Genomic DNA, 6,000 nt, shown 5'->3' with positions numbered 1-6,000 from the left:
AATTAGTTAATTTACATTGCATGTGAACTTACATAAACGTCATCATCCTATTTATAAGCTCTTCTATTTTGTTTATAATATACGAATAATAAAAATTACAGTATTTATAACAATATATTTGAAAACATAATATTCTTCGAATATTTCATTACGATACCAAAAGTTCCAGTATTTTGCCTTAAGACATGATGCCATACACCACTAGTTCATTTTGAGTTTAATGCGTACGGAATATATACTTTTATTAACAGAGAAGTAAAATAGAGATCAACAATTCTCAATAATGTAACTTAAACCCATAATTTTTATGCGATGTCTTAGCAGTATCTATTCTGTGATTGACGAATATACTCGTCATGCGATGCAATATGTTTCCTCAATTAAAAGTGTTAGTAATCTACAAATAATACAGTTTTTAACTTTCCCTGGGGTAAGATATAGTAATCGCAAAGAAAAACAAAACGAAAAAAATGAAAATTGGTATATATCTTTACGTTCCAAAGGTTCCTTAACAATTCGGCATAACTTAAAAGAAATTGATGTACGTGTGGGTGGTCTTTTGTCTGGATATGTCGGACTCCATACCGCCTGGGTATGATACCGACTATAACCTCCGCTTTGACCTCGCCCGTGGTCCCCACGGAATACGCCGTTAGGCATTACTTCGTGGGGGGAAGGTCTAAAATGTTACACCTTTTGCACTAAAATTATACTTTTCTTAGGTCCCATTTGCTATTTTGCTTTCCATATATCTCAGCGGTCAATTAGCACTTCTTTCGCAAATTTGTCTATGGCGTTCCGAGCAGCCTCAGTTATCAGCATCACTTCTACAACAGTGTCTGGAGTAATCCTTTGGTTCAATATCTCTTTCACATCGACCGGTAGAGCACTAAATTGGGAAGCACATGAAGAACACGTGTAGAGCATCTTTGATTTCACCCAAACAATGTGGTCCATCCTATCATGCATTAAGCTGTGTAGGCAGGCTCGAGCCGTGCCCAGATAGCATTTGCGTAGATTAATAATTAACTTCTCCCTGTTTGCGATTTAGCCAAACTTTGGTGTTTAGAATGAGACGGTGTGTCCATCTGCCTTTCACTGCAATATTCCACAGTTGCTGCCATCTGCCAATGCTGTTATGACCGTCTTTCCTCTGCCAAGACTATGAGAGGCAGAGTTCCTTAAATGACGCACACTGCTTCCTCTCTTATTGTGCGAAATGCTCAAGCAACTCTTAAGACACTCAGACTATATATAAGTCGTGCCATTTTCCGCATTTTTGAGTTTTGAGAGTATCAGCTCATATGAAAATACCATATGTGAGCACTGAAGTAATATTGGGCATTAGTCGAGCAAGACTTGTTCTAACTACTAACGCCTTAGCATTAACATGTTCAATTTGTTCATTTGTTTGTTTGTTCTTCTTTACTTGTTTGTTGTGCTAATTGGAGGTTCATTGTTTTCATCCAGCAATTGATTTTCTCAAGGTTAAGTCAAATAGACATACGATCTCATCAATTTGTTTGGAAACAACTACTATGGCTACATATGCTGCTAGTTTGACGCATGGTGGAATATCCAGTCCCAAAAGGTCATCATGCATAATGTTCCACAGCAAAGGGCCTAGAACAGGGCCCTGCGGCACTCTTCCGGTTATATTGTATTCTTTTCTACCATCGCGTGAATCGTACATTAGTATTCTGTCTGTAATGTAGGTAGCGGCTATATTGTTAAGGTATACTGCAGATGTATGTGTGTGCGGATACAATTTTTGCAGGTCCAGTTGTTTCGAAGATGCGTGTCAAAAAGTGAAAAAATGGTAATTTAATTTTTGAGAAAAAGGAACGTTCAATTTGAATGATTCAAAAATCACGAAATGAAAAACTAATTGAATTTTTAGAAACGCAGGTTTATCGGTTTTGGCGATCCAACAAAAAAAGCAAAAAACGAGCATTTGGTCAAAAATGATCATTAGGCATATGCACATCAAATTATCAGATATTTTATAGAGATTTTGATAAACAGTCTAAATATTGTTTATATTTCTATGGGTTCCTTATCAATGTTTATCCGTTAGACTGCAACGCGCTTCGATTTTTTATCTCGAAAACAGTTAAGAAGCGCAATTACTTTGAAAAAAAGTTTAAAAAAGTCAGAAAAAAATTCAGAAAGTATATAAAAAAATCTTTTTTTTTCAAGTGACAGAAGTTTTTTTTCTTAATTTCAAAATTCTCAAAAATTGATTCTACTCTGTTTTCAAAAAAAATTCAAGCGTTTATAAATAAAATTAGTTTTCGGAATGGAAAGTTCCAGCAATTTGCTTTAAAGCACAATGCCATGCACCGTTAGTTAGTATACAAATTATTCTATTTTTGGTGTTTTCTCATTTGGTGTTTGTGAAAGTACACAAAATTCAAATTCATTCTGTACCTATTCCAGAGTCCGCTCGCCTACTGAGTTTTATCAACGTATTGCTTGTGTGTAGTGTGTAGTGATGACTCCAAGGCGGTTTAAGAGCGGGTCTATTTATCGTCGTATCTCCTACTGGGAGATCCAGTGGCGTAGCCCGATAGACGACTACCAGAGAACAGAGAAAAACCGACAACCGAGGCCCCTTCGTCTTATCGATCGATGAGACGTCTCATATGGGACTCGTTATTAAGTCGGCGATTGAATGCAAAAGGACGTCCGACGGCGTAATGTTCACGCGATTTGACTTGACCGTGTTATGTGGGTCAGGCTACGCTATCAGCTGGCGAAGGGAGGAAGTTATATCTAATTTTATTAGTTCATTACGATTAAAGACAAAGAGAATTAATTGGAAAGTCTGTTGATCGTGTGTTGTTATCCAAACTTATGTGTGCCTATTTCTACGCGTGTATATGAAAACAAATCTGGCATTTTGTTGCTGTCTTCTGAACACTTTCGAGTTTAAAAATTAATAAAAATATTCAATCATATTTCGTTTGAAAAAGCTCAAATTTAGGCGCGTTTGATATAAATTTAATACATAATATTTTTTCGTAGAATGCTACAGTGATCTGCATCAGAGGTCACGGGTTCGACACCCGCTTTGGGCAACTTCATGTCAAGCAGGCAGTAGTAACATCGGTCTTTACTTGCAAATATAGATAGTAATATGTATACTGAAATTGTAATAATAACTAATCATGTAATAATAAATTTCACTATATAGAGATGGAAGAACTATTAGGGTTGCCATCTATATAACTAACCGTGAATGGCATTGTGCTTAAGGCAAATTGCTAAAACATCCCGTACCAAAATTTTTTTTAACTTTCAATTAATTTGAAAACTTAAAAAAAACTAGATTTCTGAGCATTTTAATATTTTTGAAATGACTTTTTTGAAAAAATGTTTTTTTTTAATATTTTGAAACTAGTTTAAATTTTTTTTGAACTTTTTTTTTAAAAACAATTGCGCTGCGCTGGCTGCGTAGAATTGAATTATTGTACCCCGTAGGCGCCGCGAGGTAGTCTAAGGGATAAACGTTGGTATGGAATCTATAAAAATGTTAACAAAATTTGTACTTATATTTAAAATGTATATAAAATATCTGATAATTTGATGTGCATATGTCTAATGATCATTTTTGATCGCCAAATAGCATTTTTTTATTTTAGATGATACGAAGATTTTTGTATCTTTGAAACGGCTGGACGTCTCCCCACCAATACAAATCACATGTTTTTAGAATTATTCAAATCGGTTGACTCCTATTCATAAAATCGTCGACGAATATTGGTATCCAAACACACATACTCAAGCACATACATCCATTTTTTCTAAGGTTTAAAACGTAGAGATATGCAACAATTTTCATTATCGTTTTTTTCGATTACTATAACTTATGCTACAGGACGTTAATAACTAAACAATTTTAACAAGTTTATCAAAAATCAACAATTATAAATTGAGTTAGTGTTTCACCAACAACCAATATTATCCACCCTGCACTCAATAATAACGAGTAGTTTAGCATAAAAATCAATCAATCCAATTCTTTATAATTAACTGGTGCAAGCAAAATGCTAAAAGTATTTCAGTCCTTTTTGATCCAGTCAATTATTTTCAAGTATAGGGAAGTTCATGGAACGTGCCTTATGTAAAAATGATACGTGCATTTGTTAATTGGTAGTTATTAGAGTTTTTTTCCAAGATAAATTAAATGAGCGGGAATAAAGAAAGCACTTAGATAACAGACAACAAAACAAAAACAATGGAAATGCTCAATTTTTTCGTGATTGTAAATATCCTTTTCAAGTAGTAGTAATATCCATTCACTTGAACATATAGTTAAAAAAATATTTCTCAGTAAAAATAGTCCTTTATGGCAATGCAATAATTAACTTCCAGAAAGAGAAGTTTATGTTTTCATCAAAAAATCCGATTCGCTAATTTTACGTTTTCTCGACGTTTCAAGCCATTCTGAATCGAATGAGATCAAATTTGGAAAAAGTATGTGTGTGTGCGTGTGTGTGTGTGCATGTATGTGAACAGATTTTTTGCCGTAAATCGACGTTTTCTCAAAAACGGCTGGACCGATTCCAAAAATTTAAAAACCATTCGATGTATCTCGATGAGGATTATCGTTCGTTAGTTTTGTGCGACGATCAGCCGAGACCTTTCTTTATAAATAGCAGAAAAATGAAAAAAATTTTGTCCACGTTTCAGCCCGCAATTCTGAATCGATTTTCAAAATAATGAAAACCGTTCAAAAGACATTGGTTGGAAATCGTGCTGATTAGTTTTTGGTGAAGACCGGCCGGGCCGTTTTCTTGTAATAAAGTGATAAAAAAATGTTTTTCGACGATTTCCATTTCGTTTTTTTTTTGACGGTAGATACCATAGTCTTCTAGATCATACTAAAATATTACGGCCCTACGACAACTAGTTTAACTTTTAAAATTAGTCAAAGTTTGCAAAAATTGGTATCGCTTTTTTGGCATTTGTCAAAATCAGACCTTTCATCGACATTTTCTCAAAAACGCCTGAACCGATTGCAGAAATTTAAATGCCATTTGATGTATCTCGATGAGGACTATCATTTGTCAGTTTTGTGCGACGATCTGCCAAGCCGTTTCTTTATAATTAAAAAAAAGTGTTAAACTTTTCGTCCACATTTAAGCTCATACTACCGAAACGATTTTAAAAAATCAAAAACTGTCCGAAAGATATTAGTTGGGATCGATGCAGATTAGTTTTAGGTGAAAATCTACCAAAGCCGTTTTCTTGTAATTAACTCTTGAAAAAAAATTTAAGCCGATTTTTATGGAACTATTTTTAGCGATATGTATCATGGTCTTATAGGACTTACTGCAATAATACGGCCTTACGACAAGTAGTTGAATTTTAAAAATGCATCAAAGTTTGAGAAAATGAGTAGTTTTTCTTAGCTAAAATGAAAATAAGACGATTTACTTGGTATAACGATAGAGTACTTGATCTTAATGAACATACTAAACCATTAAAGTCCTACGGAAACTGGTTCAATTATAAAAATTAATAATTGGTGAAAATTTGCTTTAAGAGAATACACCGAGTTGACGTATTCGTTCGTTTATTTTCGATTATGTGTAATAAATCCACTCGAAATACTTTTAATCACTCATAAATTAATCAATTTCTTATTAAGTCGATTGTTTACACATATCGGAAAGTTCATGTAACTTGCCTCAAGGCTAAATACCAATACCAACTAGTTTATGTATATCATTACAGTTAGGAAATGAAAAATCATGCTTTCTATTATAAAATGAATTAAATAGATAAAACAATAAATACATTCTATAAAGCTATATGATGAAGAAGTATCACTATAGCTCATATACTCTCAGTTTTGTTTGCTGCTTAAAAAAAATGTGACCCAATCGAATTATGTGATAAGTGATAACATAGTTTACCTGACAATAAACATTTAAGTAATAACTTAGAACTTTATGTTTGTTTTTTATCTGACTTTGTAACCTTCCATAAAAC

This window comes from Ctenocephalides felis, unplaced genomic scaffold, assembly GCF_003426905.1.
Source record: "Ctenocephalides felis isolate EL2017-DRISC unplaced genomic scaffold, ASM342690v1 CF-g0.4_SCAFFOLD_01886, whole genome shotgun sequence".
NCBI lineage: Eukaryota > Metazoa > Arthropoda > Insecta > Siphonaptera > Pulicidae > Ctenocephalides > Ctenocephalides felis.
The sequence above is the reverse complement of the archived record's forward strand: the minus strand, read 5'-3'. Positions refer to the sequence as shown.